Genomic DNA, 20838 nt, shown 5'->3' on the forward strand with positions numbered 1-20838 from the left:
CGAAGATTCAGACAAATCAAATCAGGACAGTGATTTGAATCACTAAATTGAATCACTGTCCCCTGAATTGGCTGAATCCGAATCCAAAGCTTCTTCGTGCAGGCCTACTACATACAGCTTAACTGTGTATGCCTGCAAGTTTTTCGAGTGGATTCACTGGGATGAATGACATGCATAAAGTTAAGGAAATGTATAAGCATGGGCAGGATCAGGGCTATAATTCCTATAGGTAGATAAGGCACAAGCAAAACATGTTGAAAGTATCCCATAAGGAGTTAAGATATTCTCCAGCAAACCCTTCATTTTACTGCTGATAAAAAACCAAAAGGGTGCATAGGTAGGGACTGAAAAAACCCTGTGCTAACTCTCTGAACAGCTTTGAGTTTTGATCAGAAAGTAAAACAAGATAACCAAGACCACAAACGGTTAAAACCAGATGAAAATGCAAAGGGATTTTCCTCAGTATTCCTTTACATTGTTAACAACATTAATTTCAGTCCTGCTCCTACCTCAACTCCTTTCAACTGCTTTCTATAAACATTTGAGAGACTGAAAACTTTCTGTGGGAAAGGAAGTTGCAAAAGAAGAGGGATGCACTTACTTGCACAGAAGTTTTAGCTCTACACCTTGTGAGTGAATGTGACTACCCAGTCAGGAAACAGAAATGATGCTTAGTGTCTTTCCAGACCCACTGCAATGTAAGCAACACAGAGTTTGAGTCTCAGAGATTTGCCATCTATAAAACACACAGAACCAACCTACCTTCAAGCAGCAAGTGCGCTGAAGGTTTTAATGTCCTCCCAGAATGTACCTGCTTTTAAAACAGGAGTGGGCAAAATATGGTCCACAGGCTGCATTTGGCCTTCCAGCTCATTGGATCTGGTCTGCAGCAGGCACCCACCAATTAATCGCATCTGGCCCCATGGGTGGTTGCCCTGGCTGTGCTCTACATGAGTCTGAGTCCCACCTGGGGCAGTGTGCTGTGCTCCCAGCCCCCCCTGCCAGAGGGCACCAGCATGCACAGCTTCCAGGCAGGGCTGCTGTTGACAAGGAACTGGTGGGTTGCCCTGGCCTCCAGCAACTCCTCCTCCTGTCCCTGCTGCAGTGCTCTGGGCAGCAGGTAGGGAGGGAAACCTTCAGCTTTGAGAGGAGCAGGATGGTTTCTGCCTGCAGCTCACTCTGGCCCTGCTCATGCATGGCTGGGTGGGGGAGTGTGTGGATGGAGGGGGAGCGGTGAAGGAGCTTGGCTGCTCACAAAGCCCCACCAGGCAGGCACAGGACAGGCAGGTGAGGTGGAAGCAGCAGTAGCAAGAGCAGGAGTCAGCATGGGCCTAGTTCAGCCCTGCCAGGCAGGCATGGGACAGGCAGGTGGGGCAGGAGGAGCAGCAGGAGGCAACATGAGCTTGGTGTAGCCCTGCCAGGCAGGTGTGAGATAGAGACCAAGGGTGCCAGGTTTGGCTTCCTTCCCCCCATCCCCACTCCTAGGGGCTTCTGTTGCTGCCCACCAGTGGCAGCTGCTTTTCCTCCCTTTGCAGTGAGCTGTGACCCAGGCAGGCAGTGCTGATCCCCCTCCCCTTGCCCCCACCTGCAGAGGGACTGGGCTCAGCCATGCACAAACAGAAGGCAAAAGGGGGAAAGCTGGGTGGAGAGGGGAGAAGTTGTGGGGAAGCTCCTCACATACGCACACCCAACCGCCTAATCATACCCCACACATGCACTCACACCCCCTCACACATCCAACCATATGGTATCCATACACACACCCAACTTTGTCCCACCCACCACCTTCACCCCCCACACATCCACCCACACCCTGACCATACCCACACACACCCAACAATCCCACACACCCGACAACTAAAGCATCCCCAACCCCCACATGCTTCCCACATCCACCCCATACCCACACCCTATAACTGCCCACCCCTGTTTGAAAGTCTTCAATGGTTGAATTATACCTCTCTGCACAGAGGAGCAGCACAACAGCTGTGCATCTCTTACATTGTTCACTAGCCCTCTAAGGTGTCAAATGGTGCATTATAAATAATAGGCCAGGTTCTCTGCAAGCATGAATCAGCCTAGCTTTGGTTAATTCGGTGCTGGTTCATGCTCGCTGAAGATCTAGTTCAATATGACTAGACCCTAAAACCTACTTAGGATGAGATTTTAAATGTTTCTGCATTCAATATTTGAACTCAACCAGTGGAAAAGAAAACAGTTCTACTACCCAACCCGCTCATATTCTCTTATAACATGGGGTTGGCTGCCAAGATTGTAGTCTATTTGTCATGGCAGTTTTGATTTAAAAAATACAATCAGACTTCACAAAACATCCGCTACCTATCCAAAATCCATTTTTTCAATTTATTATAACTATATTGGAATCCTACCCTACCTGGGCAGTCTGGCACAGCTGGACCTTTCTCTGGAGATCAGTATGTAGGCCCTGCTGTAAAACAAATAATTAGTGGCAATAAAGGACCGATTTTTAAAACCATTGTAGGCGGACAGAATATTGAAGGATGCTAAGCCCAACAAGAGAAAATAAATATGTAGCTGAGGTTCAGTATGTCTGAAAAACTCCTGTAATGCAAACAACCTACCACTGGCTATTTCTGCTGAGCTAAAGCCTGCGGGTTTGCACCCAACAGTAAATCACTGTGTTAGTGTAAATAGTTTGCTGCACGGATTGGCTGAGCCTCCCTATTAATCAATGAGATTAAAGAGATGATGGCAAATCTCAGATAATTATGCAGCATAATGAAAAGGTTGGGGAGCCTGATTTAGGGTTTGTTAGCCTTCAAAGTCCTTCATTAGCCATATTAGTGTCCTATCCCAGATCGCAATGGGGAAGTATTGCACACCTGCTGGCACTGCAAGTCACAAAGGCCTGTTCACTGCATTTAAATAGATTCCCAGATTCTGTCCTGAGGGCAGTCAACAAAAGGTAGTCGTCCTAGTCTCTCTCCAGTGTGTGTGTATGTGTATATATATATATATATATATATATATATATTCAATATCCATAGATTGTATAATTCTTTTCTATAGCATGGGATAAAGAATCCACAATGAATATTATATTTTTCTTCTCTCTAGGAAATCAACCAAGAGAACCCTTTGCTTTTCTGTGTGCTTTAGTGAGGATTTCAGTCTATGCGTCCCACTTTCTTCTTTGCTTATTAAAGATACCTATCAGTTCAAGACCCGGGCCTGACCATCTCTGAGGGGTTTTCCCTCTTATATCTGTGTCCAAATCATATGCTGCATTATTCTAGACTATGGCCTACTTTGTCCATACAGAGACTCCTACAGAGGCTCTAAGTTATAAAGTCACCCCCTCACCTGCTTTTTTGCTCATCTCTTCCTTTTCACAGCAGTTGCTGAAGAGAGTAACAGGAAAGGAACAGAATGTCCAACCATATCCCTGTTAAGGGGCTGCCCGTTGCATTGACTGATGCAATACAGATATGGTAGAAACAGACGCAAAAATGTCATCTCAAACTGCCTCGAAGTTTGATGATTTAACGCAGCATTGAATGCCACAAGCATCTTTGTTTATGTATCTGTATCCCCCAGGACCAGAAGGCAGAAACAGGAATCTAACTAGAAAGTAGAGCCTATCCTTGCATTTTAGCTTAGTCTGTAGGCCTAGGGATTTTGGGTACCCACCGATTTTCCTACTCAGATTGTAGTTTTGGGAAAGAGGGATTGCCCTGATGTACATAGTTCACACAAAATAAAGCCCAACCTTGACTGGTCATTAGTTTTCAGCCAGAGCATCTAAAATATGCTAAACATTAATATCTAAAAATACAAGAAGCAGGCCAATAGTTAAGACTTTTCTGCTTTGCTTTCATGGTTTTGCTTTGAAGGAGTCATAGGAGTCTTGGGCAGGCAGCATCCCTGAGTGAAAACATGTGAGCCAGGTCAAATCATTTAATTTTTCTCCACTTCAGTTTCCCCCTGTTGAAAATACTACTGAACTCCTTTGGAAGGTGCCCTGAAATCCACATGCTGTATAAGAGTTAGGCATTCCTCTCATGGGCTCACATTTAGGAGGCTTATTTATTTGCACCTGATCCATATGGTAATGAAAAAACAACAAACCCCACATGCCTCAGCCCAAGAATCCAAATTAACTAAAGCTTTGATTTTTCTGAAGTTCAGCTGAAATAGTGACAAATGCTCCCTCAAAGCTGAGCTGGATCGAAATCTAAACTGATGGAGAAAAATGCAAGGGAGTAAGAGATGGCTCACAGAAGTCTTGATTTCCCCAGAAGAGCTAGGTTTGGGTTCCTGGATGCAGGACTTCTGAGGCAATGTCAAACTTTCTCCCTGAACTCCTATGTGCTGCAAGTTGCAGCTATTCAATCATGCGAGGTGGAAATGAGTCATGCTGATCAGAACCTGAGATGTATTCCTGTGTAGAAGAGATGCTTTGAAACTTCAAGGTGCTCTTACGCGTTACTTGTGGGATAGGATGGGGCTTCCTTTTAGATGATGTATGAAGGTTTAATGCAGTAGTTATATGCTAAAGCTTTGTTTCTGCTTTGTGACAGCAGGATCATGCCCTTTCAAAGCTCGCAGAGTAGAGTTATAAATTGCAGGATGCCAGTGCCAAGCAGTAGGAACTATTATCACACATACAGCATCTGGCACCCTTTGAAGGGCTGTGCAAGCAGATGCTAGCATAAGAACACCAATGCTTCTCAAGTGACTTACCCACTTAGAGATTAGCTGGCTCTACTCCAGTTGCTCTCCCTCTGTTTTCTCCATGTGACCTTCTCACCAAGGAGCAGGAAGTGGCACAAAGTCCCATCAAGTGTTTTTTTTTATGTTTTTTAATGAAAATAAAAAGATCCCTCCTAGGCAGTAGTGACTGTGCACTACAGCAGCAACCCCTCAATGTCACTCCCAGTCTCTATGCCACCTCTGATCAGGGCCCAGAGACACCACCATACCCAGTTTGATTTCAGTAGGAGCAATTTGAACTCATTGGCCGCTTACAGACATGGCAAGAAGGCTCAAAACAGTGCTTTACTTTCAGCTCGGTGAACACCTATGCTGAGTGCAGCACGTGCCCAGAACAGGAATTACATCAGTTTGACCCGGCCTGCCCAGCATCTGTATACTTCATCCGTTTCAGTGGGGCTTTTTGGTGCTTTTACCCAATAGCTGACTGAATCAGCTATTAGATAAAAGCACCAAAAAGCCCTGCTGAAGCACATGAGCTATACAGGCACTGGGGAGCCTGGTCAAACTGACACAATTCCTTTTCTGGGAAAGCACTGCTTTTTTTCCCCCCATGTCCATCAGCACTCCTATAATGACTGGATCCTTCATGGATCACTCACACGCTTGTCTGCAGCATCTGTTGCCAGCTCACATTTATTAGAGGGCCAGTGTGCTCTTGCACATGGGGACTATAGTTAGCACTTGGGAAACCCAAGGGTATTCTCTCCTATGCCACCATCATGCTGTGATGTGAAACAAGATACTTCTCCACTTTGTGCCTCTACTTCCTCTCTCACTTCTAATTAAAGCATAAGCTCTCCTGGTCAGACATATCTTTTAAAGTGGGTATGGACAACCCTACAAGTAGGTGGCTATGCTCTTAAGATCATCCAGCAACATAAACAATTAATAATCTCTCCCATGTTTGTAGTTAAAGAAATGTAGGCTTTCACCATCACTAAGGAAGTTTATCTAAAGACACATGAGAAATCAGTCCCATTCAGAACACTGCTCCATCACCAACATTATGTATTACCCACGTATGTGTGGTGTGCACAGTAGGGGGTGCTACAATGCAGAGCCACCTGCCTTACTGTGCCAGGTCCAAAACCATGCTTTGGGAGTTTCCCTTGGGGAGCCTACAACCTCCACTTCCTGGAGAGCACCTGCAAGCCTGAGTTAGTGCTGCCACCACCCAGACATTGGTCTCTGGTAGGGCTCTGTGCAGCCTGGAGCACAAAGACCCTGTACACTTTAGGTGTGCTTTGCCCACAGAAGCTCAGCAAGGCATGCTGTAACCTGATCCCTTTATTGATCAGGGGGCTGGGAGGGGGTTGGAGAAAGGAAACCAGAATACACTTTGAGCAAACATAAACACTTGAGTCTTATGCAGGCAACTGGACACAGTAAACCTCTTTAGACACATCTGGCCTAAACAGATTTCTTAATGCCTGGCCAGTTTCCAAGGATTTACTTACAGAAAATCACAGGGGTATGTTCCTTGTGCTGTTCCAAAATGTCCACTGGAGGAAGAGGACACTCTCCCCTCCCCCTAGGAATTTATCTAACCAGGTCACCTGGTTGACCAGCCTGTACCAAAAAGAAAGCCAGGAAATAGAGGGGTCACCTGGTCTGGCCCAAGTGAGGGGCAGAGAGAGGGAGATTTCTTCACAGTGTGCATGAGTGCTGACACCGATTTGGGAAGAAGTGTGTCAATATGTGTCTGTGTAGCAGAAGGGAGGACTGAGCTTCCACCCTGGGACATGAACATCTATTTTGGTTCAAAGAGAAAGCTCTAGGACTCCAGATAATTAGCAATAACTAAGTACCTTTGCCTCCAGAGAGGCACGGGGCTGTTTTCAAGATGCTTCATTCCTACTTTGACATCTAAGTGGCCCTGCTTTGGAAGGGGAGGAGCTAAGAGGTGTGGACGTTAGGTTGGCTATGCCAATAAGAAGCTAAACTGAGCTACCTCTTCCTAACCCTCAGGATCTAGCAGCAATCCCAGTCCACTTTTGCTGCAATCATCACTTTAACCCCCAGGAACCATGGAGGTGGCTATGGTCTCTACTGTGCAACAGTCAGCTGTTCCAGAGCACATGTGAAGAATGAGAATATGCTTCTGCTTTCTTGTCTAGCCTAGCTCTCCGGGACTGCTGAAGTGTTACGGTAGCTGGGACAATGATAACCTAAATCAGACCTTATTTCTAAAAGCAAGTCTCAATTGCAAGTTCAGTCTTTCTGCCTCTCTCTCTGTCTGATACATGAGGCCATGCTCTCTCCCTCATGCTAGGGATGACCCTTTACTAACAAGGAAACATCCCACTGAAAGAAATAAGAACTATCTGTTAATTGACTAGGACTGGCAATGGCTCCTGCTGGGGAGGCAGCTGCACCACATGTTCCAGTGTTTTAAAAGGATTCCTGGTGTTCAGAAAAAGTTGCTGTTATTTTCTGCATGGCATCCTCATACACACAGCTAGACAGACTGAATCTGAGCATGTGCTTGCATATCTCATAGCAGCTTATCCAGTTCCACTGGAGGGACATCACTGAACATTTTTAAAGTATAGGCTGCTCCTTCATTCAACTACTTCTTGTTTTCACACCCCCTTCATGGGGAAGTGCAATATCAATGCAAAGGGTGAATTAAAAACAAACCAGACCAAAAAGTACAACTCATGAGCTAATAACAAGCCTGTCCACTTCTTGACCAAATGGAGCAACCAGCAGCTGAGCTCAGGAAAGCTGCTATAATTTAGCCAGCAGCACAGTGGGGCAACAGCAGGACAGAGCTGAGCACAGACAAACCCACCTGAGTGGCAAATACCTGAGCATCTGCCGAGTTTCTCGAACAGGTTTTGCAACCTGTGCTAGTTCCTGCCACAGCTTCACTGTTACCAGTCCTTCAGCTAGGTAAGTTGGCTACTGGAGCTTTGACTGACCTGAACAGCCCAAGATGAAGATGGTGCAATAGTGTCGAACCTCTTAATCCCCACCCCTGACAATCTCGTGGGCTACATTTTCTGTGCTGTGACTCGAAGAAGCAGAACGCAGACTCTCCTGAAGTATTTTGCTTTAAGGAGAGATTGGAAAGAGAGAATGAAGTGGTTTTGCAAACTTTTTTTTATGAGGAGCTTTTACCATTCAGAAAGGGGATGGGGAGGGAAAATTGGACAGATGATAAAGGCGGGCACAGAGGGTGAAGAAGGGGCGGAAGTTGATGGCTGGACAATGCATAAGAAATGAATTGGCAGGGCAGAGCCAAGCAGCAAAGGGGTTTGCAAGTGAAGACAAGTTGTTCCATTTCATAGTCACCTTATGTCAGGCCATGAGGCTTGATTATTAACCTCTGTTCTGATTGTTTTATGACAGTATCGGCAAAACATGTCTGCTCAGCTGCTGAAGAAACAAAAACAGGTCTTGGTTTAGGGCTGCAGCCACTGCTTAGCACGGGCATAATTACAGGGATAAAAATAGTGCTCTCATTGCACCTGACTAGGATCCTCTGGTTTCAGTCTCCAGGACAAAACTGACATTGGGGCTCATGTGATTTCAGTTTTATCTTTCCGACACAGCCATGAATTAAGCGGATAGAGATATGAAATATTAATCATCTCCTTTGCTTTCAGACCACGCAAAAAATGCACAGATGAGTTCAGAAAGGTACCCTGCATGACAGCTTGCCTCTTAATGAATCCTCCTCTAAATGAGCATTTACAGATTTAAGATGAGAATTACCCATGTCCATGCAAAAGCTGAAGTCTGATCTGATTTGTTTAGATATGCAAACGGAAATCTCTGCAGCCCTATTGCAACGTAGCCTGGATGAGCCTGCAGGATAATGGGCATCATGTTAGAGGGAAAACACACATCACACAAATCTTGTCTTCCCAAGTTGAAAGGCAAAAAGCAAGATAAGGAAGGAGCTTTTTACAGAAACTTTCAAAAGCCCTGCTTCTGCCATATCACACCTCTTCCTTCCACATACACGGGCCATAAAAGGGAGACTAAGCAGCCTTTGTGGATTAATGTCATCAAAGGAATGGGCCAGAAGCAAAAGCATTGGTGGACTAATGCATCTTACTCAGCCATTTTGCCAGCACAAAGACCCACAGAGGGCAACTGAAACCTTTGTCATCTGCACTTTACTGCCATCAGAACAGCCCCATCATCCTAGAGCCCTTGGCAGGCACAAACTCCAGGTGGATAGGTGAAGCGCCAAGCAATAGGTATTGTTTCCGGACTTGGGAGAAAGAACACCTCCGTAGCCATTGCCTGAGCTGAACCTCTTCTGTGCAGAGTTTTCTTTTAATACAATGGGGCTGAGGAATAATGGCTACCATAATAAATAATTGCCTGGGAAAATATGTATTGGCATAAGAAAATATGGAGGACATGAAAGCTCTGGTTAACATTCTTTATACATGCTTATCATGAATTTTGTACAGGGTTAAATATATTTTCTGGTGACTAACACTGCAAGGCTAAGGATTAAAAAGGATAATGTACAATGTGATTTATGAAGTTTTAATGGAAAATCCCCATGGGTTGTGTATAAATCTTATTTATAGCTTTAGAAGTATGTAATATACTTATTGTATATTTTAAAAAACTGTGGGAGTACAGTCTCTGTCATAGTTAATCCATTAAAAAAGCAACTCTTAGGGGCTCCCAGGGATAAGCCATTTGATATTTTAGAGGCTATCAATGTGTACAGCGTGAAATGTCCAATATGATTTAGTTGGGGGGAGGGGAGGAGGAAAAAAAACAAACTGTCTTGTAGGAAGGAACAAAATGGTTCACCTGGGGAAAACTGCTTTGGGCTCTGCTCTCCTGAGTGATGCTTCAGCAGACAAACATCTCCAGGGCACCTGAACTTAGCAAAGATCTTTTTTCTTTTTAAACACAGGAGCAACAACTTCCCCCAGTTAAGACCCCAGTGTATAAATCAGTGGGCATTCACATGACAAAAGCCTGTCCCTTCCCTAAAGAATTGACAATCTAAATATGAAGTGGGTGGAAAGGGGGAACTTTATAATCCCTGGTTTGCAGGTGAGGAACACTGGGTGGGTCTACATGTGACATTAATGGGCCTGAGTTTATTGCTCTTGGGCGCCATGTTTACATGTGCGCCTGGGCCTGTAGCCTGTTGAGCCGGGTTGGAGCAACCCCACCTGGCAGGGACCCTGGAGGTTGAGCCTGCCAGCCCAAGGCTGCTCCAACCTGGCTTAGTGTGCTGCAGAGGGGTGGACTGGTGCACAAGGGTGCTCCAGTGCAGAGCTACCCAGCAGGCAGGCCCTACAACAAAGCACCCTCATGCCCCACCCAGCCCTGCCGGCATCCACATGTGTTGCAGTGCACTAAATAACACGTCCACAGGAAACTACTTGTGTTTACAAGTACTGTTCTATGGCAACATGTCTTAGTTTACTGCAGCCTAATAGGGCCGCATATATAGATGCTTGGACTTTACTGCAGAACTAATCACCTTGGCAGTAAACATCTCATGTACACGTGCCTACAGAGATGTGGGGCCAAGGAAGCAACCAACCTAGCCAAAATATTTTAGCTCAGGTTTCGGCTTTAAGTAACTTATCCAGACAGGAGTATATGGCACAGCCAAGAACCAACCTTGGAGCACCTAAATCACAATCCAGTGCTGTAAGCACAAAGCCCATCCTTCTCAGAGCTGGGCTATATTCAGGATTTGGTGTAATAGCTGCTCTGTGACCTCAGTTAAGTTATTTCATCTCTCTTCTGACAGCACATCTCCTGTCCTACCATTTTTGGTGAGAAAGGCTTCTACTTTTCAGTTTCTAGTATTTCAAACAGCCTTGCAGCATGCTGCACTTTGAAAGTGGGTTTTTAAACCTAATGCTCTGAGAATTGACACAACACTCAGCTGATGAAAAGCACAAAGGCCTATTTTAATAACTTCCAACAAGCTACAAAACTAAATAATAGGAAAAGACTCTTTCCCAATATAAAAAACTGTTAGTCCTTAGTATTTTCTTAGCTTCACAGAGATCTTTACCCAGTGCAGGCAGGAAGCAGTTCTTGTACAGCCTCAAAGTGCGGGTCCTTCACTTGTTGCCCGGGTGGCACTGCAGGATGGCTTGGTCTGGACTGCTCACACCTTTCTGGCAAATCTTCTTAGTTTGTATACTGTTTAATTGTATAGCTTCAAAGTATATTTCCTTGATGGTTGGCTGATTAGAGTCCAAACAAATAGGGAGGAAAAGGTTGATCATCCTAACACAACTACTAATTGCCTGGTTCCTGTTCTTGATTTGTCTAGGTATGAAAACTGTTTTTTCTGCAGCCCCTGCAATTATAGGTCAATTTACAGGTGAGTGGTCCAACAGGATCCTTAGAAGTGTCGACAAAGCTGTCTTTGGGTATTTGTTTATCAACGGGGCAAATTTGCAATAGCTTGCACTGGTTTACCAAACTCCAGGCATACATTTACACCTTAGATGTGCCTGTTAATGTGAGCAGTAGGGCTGTGTGAAGCTTTGGTCACTAATTCACTCTGGCAGAGATTCGGCCTGATTTGGCGGCTGAACCTCCAAATCCAAATTGAATCAGGAGACCCTTTAATCTCTCTGAATCAAATCAGAACCCTCTGAATAAATTCGGAGGGATTCGAGGATTCGGACATAGACACAGCCACAGCTTTAAATGTATTTTCTACATACCTCAAGGTACCAGGCAGCTGAGATGCTGGGGCAGATGGAGCATCCCATGGGAGCATGTGGTGGGGGGGGCGGGGTCCAACCTGGAAGTGGACCAGAAGCACTTCTGGATTCACCGGGGAGGGCATGTGGGACCTCCCTCTCCTCCCCCCCACCCCAGCTTCGCGATTGGTGCCTCCTGGGTCTGGGGGGCACCCAGGGTCCCCTCATGGCCAAACATAGAGTCAGGAGGTCTGGGGGGTAGGGGTCCACCACCAAGCATATGGGTGCCCTCACCACACTCCTGTGGGACGCTCTATCTGCCTCACCATCTCAGCATTTAGGAAATGCACCTAGTATCTCAAAGTACATAGAAAAAACATTTAAAGCTGTGTCTATGGCTGAATTGCTGATTCTCAGCATCGAATCTTGAGATTCAGAATTGGCCTAATTGAATTGGGACAGTGATCCTAATCAACGAATTGAATTACTGTGCCCCCATTTGGGCCAAATCTGAATCGAATATGGCCTGTTTCGCACACCCCTAGTGAACAGGGTGCATTTGTCATGTAGAGGGCATCCCTTCCTCTACCTTTTACAGGCTTCTCTTGAGATGCACATTTAGTGTTTTGTTGTTTTTAACTGCTAGGTCAATTGAAAAGCATATGTAGTTTCCTTGCCTTCACTGGCTCAACCTTTTCTTGCTTTCTTAGGTACACACACACATGTGATGAGTGGGTCAGATCTCTGCCAACAATTTTAACCACTTTTTTTATTTTATGGCATGGGTACTGCAAGAACTCCACTGTCTTGATGCCTAATGGGTTGCAAGCCACTAGTGGAGTTTGATTTTCTTGTGGCAGTCTTGTTACCATAATCCAGTCTTGCCCCAGCCATTGTCTTGTACACTGTCCAAGCTTTCACAGCACAGCATATCTCCCCTCCTCAGTACCCAGCTGATTTTCTGTCATCTGAAGCACTTGCTTTTCATTTGTCTCTCCTGCCACTGTTGTTGTTTAGCTATTGCTGTATCATCTGCCCACGTGAATGTGTTTGGAGCAGACGGCAGGAAGAACAGTAGGCAAAATGGAGCAGGGTTGCGCTGAAACCGAAAAAAATCACCCAGGTGTCCTTTATAAACTGTGCCTTTAAATCCCAGCCAAAACTGCTTGCCATGAGGGCACAGGATGCTATGGCACTTATGACCACCACTTAAAAAATGCCCACAGGCAAACTGCACCAGGAATCCCACAAGCAGAGAGTGGCATCAGGGATAAACTGAACTGCTTGTTCATACAGAAGAATGATGCTGAAGGCTTAAAAGGAAAACCACAACCCAGATACATAAATATAAAGCAACCCGAAGTCAGGCCATGCCAAAAAGCTTGGAAGAAACTCAGGGCCAGATTTTCAGAAGAGCTAGTCTCAGGTCGGCTGAGAATGTGGTGCCAAGCAGCCCTTGAGCTGCCTCCTCTCCATTCCCAATATAGCTGTTTGGGTACTAAGCCAGGCTCCAGCAAAATTAAAACATCCTGAAGGTGACTTTCACTTATATCAGTAGCCAATGTCTTTGGAGAGACCATTCCAATAGGCCTGGGTGACAGATGCAGAGAAGACCGGGGAAACCTGCTTTCTCTCCACCACACTAAGATGTGGGGGGATGTGGGCACACTAGAAGGGAGCAATAGTCTGCAATTGGACCTTGACAGGTTACAAGGATGGGCGGATAAGAACAGGATGGGATTCAACACTGACAAGTGCAAGGTGCTGCACCTGGGGAGGAACAACCAGCACCATACCCACAGGCTGGGGAACTCCTTTCTCTTCAGGGCAGAGGCAGAAAAGGATCTTGGAGATATCATTGATGCCAAGATGAACATGGGCCAGCAGTGTGGGGACGCGGTCAGGAAGACCAACCGCATCTTGTCATGCATCCACAGATGCATCTTGAGCAGGTCCAAGGAGGTGATCCTCCCCCTCTGTGTGGCACTGGTCAGGCCGCAGCTGGAGTACTGCGTCCAGTTCTGGGCACCGCACTTCAGGAGGGATGTGGACAACATGGAGGGGGTCCAGAGGAAGCCATTTGTATGGTCAGGGGGCAGCAGGGCAGGCCCTATGAGGAGAGGCGACGGGACCTGAACCTGTTCAGCCTCCACAAGAGAAGGCTGAGGAGGATCTAGTGGCTACAAACTAGTCAGGGGGGACCAGCAGGCATTGGGGGAGTCCCTGTTCCCCCAAGCACAACCAGGAGTGACCAGGAATAATGGACACAAGCTGGCAGAGGGTAGGTTTAGGTTAGATATCAGGAGGTGCTACTTCACAGTCAGGGCGGCTAGGATATGGAACCAACTTTCAAGAGAAGTGGTGGAGGCTCCTACCCTGGGGTTTAAGAGGAGGTTAGATGAACATCTTGTTGGGGTTGTTTGACCCCAGTACTATTTCCTGCCATGGCAGGGGGTTGGACTAGATGATCTGCTCAGGTCCCTTCCGACCCAACCAACTCTGAAACTATACCTGTTCCTCCTCAAAAGCTAGGAAGCTGTTTGCATAAGACCTAATACAAAATCTTTGCATGTCACCAAAGGAATCCCCAGCTCAGAAAGAAATCTTCCTTGCTCAGACTAAGCCAGCCTTTAAAAGCTGCTTTGAGCAGCCTGCCTGGATTCTGAGTATGCTATAGTGTGTGAAGCAGGTCCTATTCAATGTAGATTCAGATTCACCCCAAATCAGGGACAGCAATTCAATTAGTTGATTCGGATCACTGTCCCTGATTCGATTTGGCCAAATTCAAATCTGAAGATTTGATGCTGATCTGGAGAATCAGAGATTTGGACACAGACATGGCTTTAAATGTTTTTTCTACATACCTCAAGGTACCAGCATGGCCTCTCAATGCTGCAGTGCTAGGGCACATGAAGCATCCCAGCGTTGGGCGGGGCCCTCCACATGCTCAGCAGCAAACCAGAAAGTGGACTGGAAGTACTTCTGGTCCACATCTGGGTCTGCCGGGGAGTGCACAGGGGCTCCCCTACCACCCCTGGCTTGGCGATCAGTTAATGGGGGACCCTGAGTGCCCCCCCTAGACCCAGGAGGCACTAGTCACTGAGCTGGGGGAGGTTCAGGGGGCCCCCCAGCACGCTGTCCAGCAGAAGTGCTTCTGGTCCACTTCTGGGTCTGCTGCTGAGTGCACTGGGAAGCCCCCCATGCTCCTGTGGGACGCTCCATGCTCCCCAGCATCGCAGCATCCATGAGCCGCCTGGTACCTTGAGGTATGTAGCAAAAACTTTTAAAGCTGCCTCTACGCCTGAATCTCTGAAGCTTTCTGAATCGTTTTGGAGGGTTCTGATTTGATTCAGGGAGATTAAAGGGTCCTCTGATTTGATTCAGATTCAGAGATTCAGCCACTGAATTGGGCTGAATCTCTGCTGAATCGAATCAGGGACCAAAGCTTCGCACAGCCCTAGTGTTGGTGTCACTGGGCATAACCCTGGGTAACTCAGAGGGATGAGGAACGCTCATGAGCGTTAAGGAAGTCCTTCTGCTCTGGGCTCAGACGAGCCAGGACCCCCCCTTGCCCAACCTTTGTAGCCCTTTCTATGGCGCCTGCAATCTCCTGTCCTTCTGGAAAACAGGTGAGCTAAAACTGTTATCTGTGGAATGCAAGGGCACCACTCGGAGAGAGAAGGGAGGAGGGAAAGAGGAGGAAGAGGGGGGCCAGCTGGTGGAAAATCACTGATAGTAAACTGACCAGGGTATAAAAAATTCCACTGTTGCAGGGTTAAGCACGGAGGATTTGAGACCATACAGTCTCCCTGTGCCTTTTACTTGAGCTCAAATAAACTCTGTCTGCTTCTCCCCCCAGTGTGTTTATTTGGTGCGACGCACACTGGGCAACAAACCCAATTGTTGCCTCCCTCGGGCACCTTGTGCCAGCAACAGTTTTTGGCGCCCAATGTGGGGCTTGAGGTTAACATTTCGCCTTGCCCGGATCCCTCCTGGGGTCGACGACTTGTGGCAACAACCGACACCCAGTGCGCACCGGTGGTTTTATCGGGGGCCTCGGCAGAGATGTGGTTTGATCGACCCCGGAGGGCACAACGGTGCAATGCGCTCTAATAGTGGAGAAGTGATCGTGGGCGACGGTGTGGAACCAGTCCCTCGGACATAAGCTCAGCAGTCTGAGCATTGCCTGTTAAGACCAGGGTATAAAAAATTCCACTGTTGCAGGGTTAAGCACGGAGGATTTGAGACCATACAGTCTCCCTGTGCCTTTTACTTGAGCTCAAATAAACTCTGTCTGCTTCTCCCCCCAGTGTGTTTATTTGGTGCGACGCACACCGGGCAACAAACCCAATTGTTGCCTCCCTCGGGCACCTTGTGCCGGCAACAGTTTTTGGCGCCCAACTAGACTCCAGCCCACCAGGTAGTAGCCCCTTCCCCAGGTGGCTGATGCCAGTCACGTGGGCAGAGGGAGCAGGTTCCCCCCTCCCTCAGGACTGCAGCCAGCTCAGGTTACCTAAAGAGACAGGGTAAGGGTGTGTCTTCTCTGTGCTGGCCCATCCTCATCAAATGGTCACAGCACAGAGACTTTGGGGAGAAACCAAGGCGGCTTTCTGCCACACAGCTCTTCAGACTCTAAGGCTGCTGCTGCAGCCCTGCTCAAGCAGTGCTTGTAGAATAAAGTTGGGGTGCACATCTGTGAAAGAGTAAACACGATCCTGTTTTTCTGTAGGATGTTATGAGGCTTTGTTATAACTGATGCAAATCAAGGGGAGAACAGCCTGGGAAGATTGTATTTGGAGTCTAGAACAAAGTCCCATTCCTTGAAGGCAACCAACAGAGGAGACTAGTTAAGGGAGAGAGACAGTAGAAATGTTCAAAGAATTTTTTTACTGACCAAAACCATGGCAGTTATGTCGTACTTGAAGCACAGAGGCAACAGGGAACGAAGCTCTTCATAGGATACATGGCCAATATGGGAGACCTTGCCAAAGACGGCCACATTCAGAAAAACAGCTTGGCTTCAGGTCTGCATATGTTGGGACATCTCCTTCTCTTCCTACATCCATTTTTTTGTGTATCCCATGTCTCGCAGCTCACACAGCATCATGAAAGGTAAATGTGGATGTTTTATGGTTTTAATCCAGTTGGAGGTTTCTGAAGGGATGAGCTGGGACACAGATGAAAAGATAACAAAGGGAACTTTACTCCATGCTCAGACAATATTGTCAAACTAAATACAGCCATTTCAGGTGTATAAAATAAACTAAAAATGCACTAGAAAGTATCCTGGATTCTCACTTTACCATCTCCGATGTACTGCTTTTGAAATTTGTGTGCTGTTGATACGGGATAGAAATAGATGCTAGTGTTTCACTTCGCATTTTTTAGATTGATATCATGTGAGTTCAATGATACTTAAAAGATACAGTCATATGTAAGAACGTGTTTGTTCAAGAACCTTTCCAGTAATACTTGGGAACAACAGGAAAAGCTACCTACATGCTTCAAGGTAAGACACCATCATTGGTAAGGGTCAGGAAGGAAATAATCCCCCAGTGGGGGTAAGGTGTGTATCAGATAGCACACTGGCTAAGCATCTAAGCAGGCAGAGTCTCTAGCTCGCCTTGAAATCAATGGGAACTGACACCCGAGTTAAAACTCCCTAGGCATCCTTAAAAACCTGTCCCCCAGTTTCTTAACTTCCATTCTTGTAATCCATACTCCTTCCCTGTCTTTTCCCCTTTTTTCCAAGGCAGAAATTCTAGCAGGTAAAGCAGGTGGACAACACTGCAAACTTTCTCATCCAAAGAAGCCCCAAAAAGGCACAAACCCATTTTTTTCCAAGTCACTTGAAAGCTCTCTCTTTTGAGCAATGCACATTCAGGATGTTAAAGCAAGTCGTTCTGAGCTAAGCCCATTCAATTAGGTAGCGACATTAGAGTGGGGGTGGGGGCAGTCGAGCTTCGTGGAATTTTCTAGCTGTTAATTTGCTCCATTAAGATCTAGTCTCTTATCCTCATGAAAGCTGTTTATTTTTCCAAAGGTTATGGAAGCAATTTTAGATCAACCCAGGATATCAGTTCATGGGCTTAGCTCTTTACCTTGATTAAAAAAAAAAAAAAGAAAGAAAAGGGGTGATGTCAGTTAGCAAAGTGCTGGTAGCATCAATTTAGATAAGCCAATAAAAGAAACCGCATCTCAAATTTTCTTCTTCCAGAGCCTGCATATTTGTTCCTTTCACTGGTGAATGTTCATCCATCAGGCATCAGACCTCAATAGTCACATAACCTAATGAAGGAGCAAGATTATCTTGCTAGATAAAACCAAGCACTTCATGAAAGGCCCTGACATGTATTGTGTGAGGTTATTGTTTGGTTATCTCTAATAATCGGATAAAATCCTTGAGTCTGTCCGGGGAAACTAAGTCCCTAATCTAATCTAAGTTAGGCATAGTGCTTTGAATAAGGGTGCCTGAAAGTTAATTTTCCACCCTGTATTTTTAAACAAGTTTGCAGAAGCATGTTGAAATATTAGAATTCCTGGACTGTACTATTGGAGCGACTCATTTTCAACATGCCCAAGTGAGCTACCAGGGTATTTGGAAAGAGACTATTACACAAAATATGAGATTTCTGAGAAATAGTGATTCTTTTCTTATTCAGATTTGTTCTAATTATGTCATGATGCACAACATTATTCTGGGTGCCCCAATACAAATGCCAGGTATTCAGACATATTTCAGCTTACCAAGGGACAGAAGTAAAAAGCCTACGTGGACAAGCTTGCCATGGCACTGGCATCATATTTTACGTTTGAAAGGAGTTAGACATGGTTTTTTGGGGAATATATAGCTGTTTTCAGCACTTAATTTCCAGGTCAATCTTTTATTTCCTGTTTTGACAAGGCCACATCTAGAGGCCAGGTTAGATTCAGCACAAAGGAAATTGGAAACAGAAAAAAGAAACAGTGAAACCAGACAAACTTACTAGATGGGATCTATTAGTTGACTGTACAGATTACTCTTGACTGTTTGTGTCAACATACATCACAGAGGCCGTGTCCACACAAGCGTGGGCATTTGTTTCCCCGGGGACAAAAAGCAGCTGTAGACTTTGTGTCTGGGGCATGTGGGCTCTGGCATGCAGCTGGTTACACTGGGAGGGGTAGGGGATGCTGGGGCCAGCAACCGTGCTGGCTCCACCAGCCTCACTTGGGGTTTCGGGGGGCTTTGGGGAGCTGCAACTGCAGCAATCCTGCTGCTCAGAGCTTGGCCGGGAGCCGGAGCGTGGCTCTGGTTGACTAGGCTCTGGTTTGGGTGGCATACTCCGCCCCCATGTGCACTGCCCCACTTTTTTTTTTTTTTTTTGCACGGGGTGTTTTAGACCCTGGGATCTCCCTGCACACCCCCACCACTGCTACCTTGCACAGAGGACACCTGAATGAGTGGTGTGTGGCACTGCAGACAGCCGCACTAGTCTGTATATGGCTAGAGACTTCAAATGAGTTTGGGATCCCACTCTGATACACAACCCCACAGTAAAGAGATGTCCCCACCCTAATCACTTTAGGATCCTAACCAACCAAATAACTAAAATCCTCTTTATGCTTGAGGATTGAAGACACCATATGATTCAGACTTACCCAAGACGGGACAGGCAGTGGCAGACCAGGGAAATAGTCACAGGCCTCCTGAATCCCAGACTTTCCCTCTAACCATTGCATTTGCCTTTTTTCCCAATCCTTCCCCAAATCAAACTGTTAGGCATTGCTCTCCGCAACTTCCTATGAAAAAACAGAGGTAAGACAGAGGTACGGAGCTTTTCTTTTGATAGCCCAGTCACCAATGACTGCACTGGTCTAAGAACGCCCCATAGGCCTTATGGCATGCGACTTCCAGCTTGCTTGGTAAGAAAATAAACCCTGCCCCTCAGAGATGGCTGGGAGAGATGTTTGTGGACATTTCTTCCTCGTGGCAGGAATTCGCCAGACCCTTTTATGACAACCTCTCTCCACGGTATTTTTGCTGTTGCTGCCTTTGACCTTGACAGATTGGCACAAGCATCCCATTTTTCCCACTGCAGTAAATTACCTGCTTCAGCGACGGTGCCAGGGACCAGATGCACTCAGCATATGGCGCCCCAAGCCCTGCCAGAGAAGCCCGTTCCATCCTGATGTTCCAATTCTTTGAAAAGATGTCACGCGGCGCAGGCCTAGACAGAGCAGCCCCTCCCTCCGTGCAGCCATCCCCAGGGGTGGGTGGAATTAAGAGCATTTTATTGTGCCTGTGCTCATTTTTGCAGGGTCCCCCCCCCCTTTTTTTTTTTTTTTTTAAAAAAGGCCTTTCCTCCCCTCCTAAGGGAAGGAGAGACAGGGGGACATACTCCCTCCATGACCTAACCAACCAAATAACTAAAATCCACAGGCCTAGGGGGTGGGATGTACTATAACGGGTGACCTAAGGAATGGGGAAACACCTGCTCTCCTGGCTCGGTCAGCACATGCTCCCAGTTTACCAGGCAGCAACACCAGGTCTAGGGGATGTCCGTATGAGCTAATCCTCAGGTTTAAAATATTTATGCTCCTGATGGCATCTTGTATTCTTGCATTTGAAGAGAGAGAGCTCATCCGAAGTTTTGGAGTGGAGAGACAGCTCTGGAATTAAAAGGGTGATAAAGTTATAACAGGTACTTGCACAGAGGAAAGCTTAGAAGTAGCCTGGCTGAAGATACAGTAGAGTGAAATAGACTCTTTACTTTTATCAGAATAATCCCCCAAGGTCTCTCCAGTAGGAGACTCCTATAGAATTTAACAGGGATGAAATCCAATAGAATTAAATTAAAAACCTATAGTTTGTAATAGGAGAGGATAAGTGTTCTACGGGGGTTTTAGAGAGAACCTCTCAAAGTACATACTGGGGACTCCATTTTCTATTACATTTAGAGGATGATTTAAACATTAAAAAACCCCTGCCAACAACACTAAAGCCAGTCAAAAGTTTGGGACTGTCTAGCTTACAGAGGACGCAAGTAAGCAGGGACACGGTATAGGATGGCAAAAGAAACAGAGTGCAGAGAAGGTAGATAAGGTATTTGGAAATACCCATTTGCTCTGTGCCAAACAAGAGGACATTCCAGTCAATATGTTTAGATATCATTGATGTTAGGAGTATAGCAGGCTTCAGAAGGCATTGGATATTTCACAAGAGTATCCACAGCTAAAATACTAAGGGTCGACATAAATAAATAAACCCCTAATAATCAATAACTTTGAAAGGGTTATATAAGTGCTCACACTTGCTACATTTAGTTTCTGGAGGTGAGACAAAATTTCTTCTTAGGGTTTCTAATTCCATCATTTCCTACTAGGAAGCTTCTTGCATGATCTTCTGAAGACTACTGCCATCAGAGACAGGTTAATGAAT

The 20838-nt window shown here is 46.1% G+C and overlaps 1 long non-coding RNA gene across 1 annotated transcript; it reads right to left on the reverse strand.

Moving 5' to 3' along the window:
- Window positions 1–652: 652 nt before the first annotated feature.
- LOC149862373 (uncharacterized) lies at window positions 653–19635 on the reverse strand. Its single transcript, XR_016443327.1, has 4 exons — window positions 19059–19635; window positions 16312–16584; window positions 2396–2449; window positions 653–691 (listed from the first exon to the last, which is right to left on the reverse strand). It is a non-coding gene; the product is annotated as an uncharacterized LOC149862373 (long non-coding RNA).
- Between the last annotated feature and the right edge of the window lie 1203 nt (window positions 19636–20838).

Source organism: Crocodylus siamensis, chromosome 6 (genome assembly GCF_052110815.1).
Source record: "Crocodylus siamensis isolate JL-2025a chromosome 6, ASM5211081v1, whole genome shotgun sequence".
In the NCBI taxonomy this organism is placed as follows: Eukaryota; Metazoa; Chordata; order Crocodylia; family Crocodylidae; genus Crocodylus; species Crocodylus siamensis.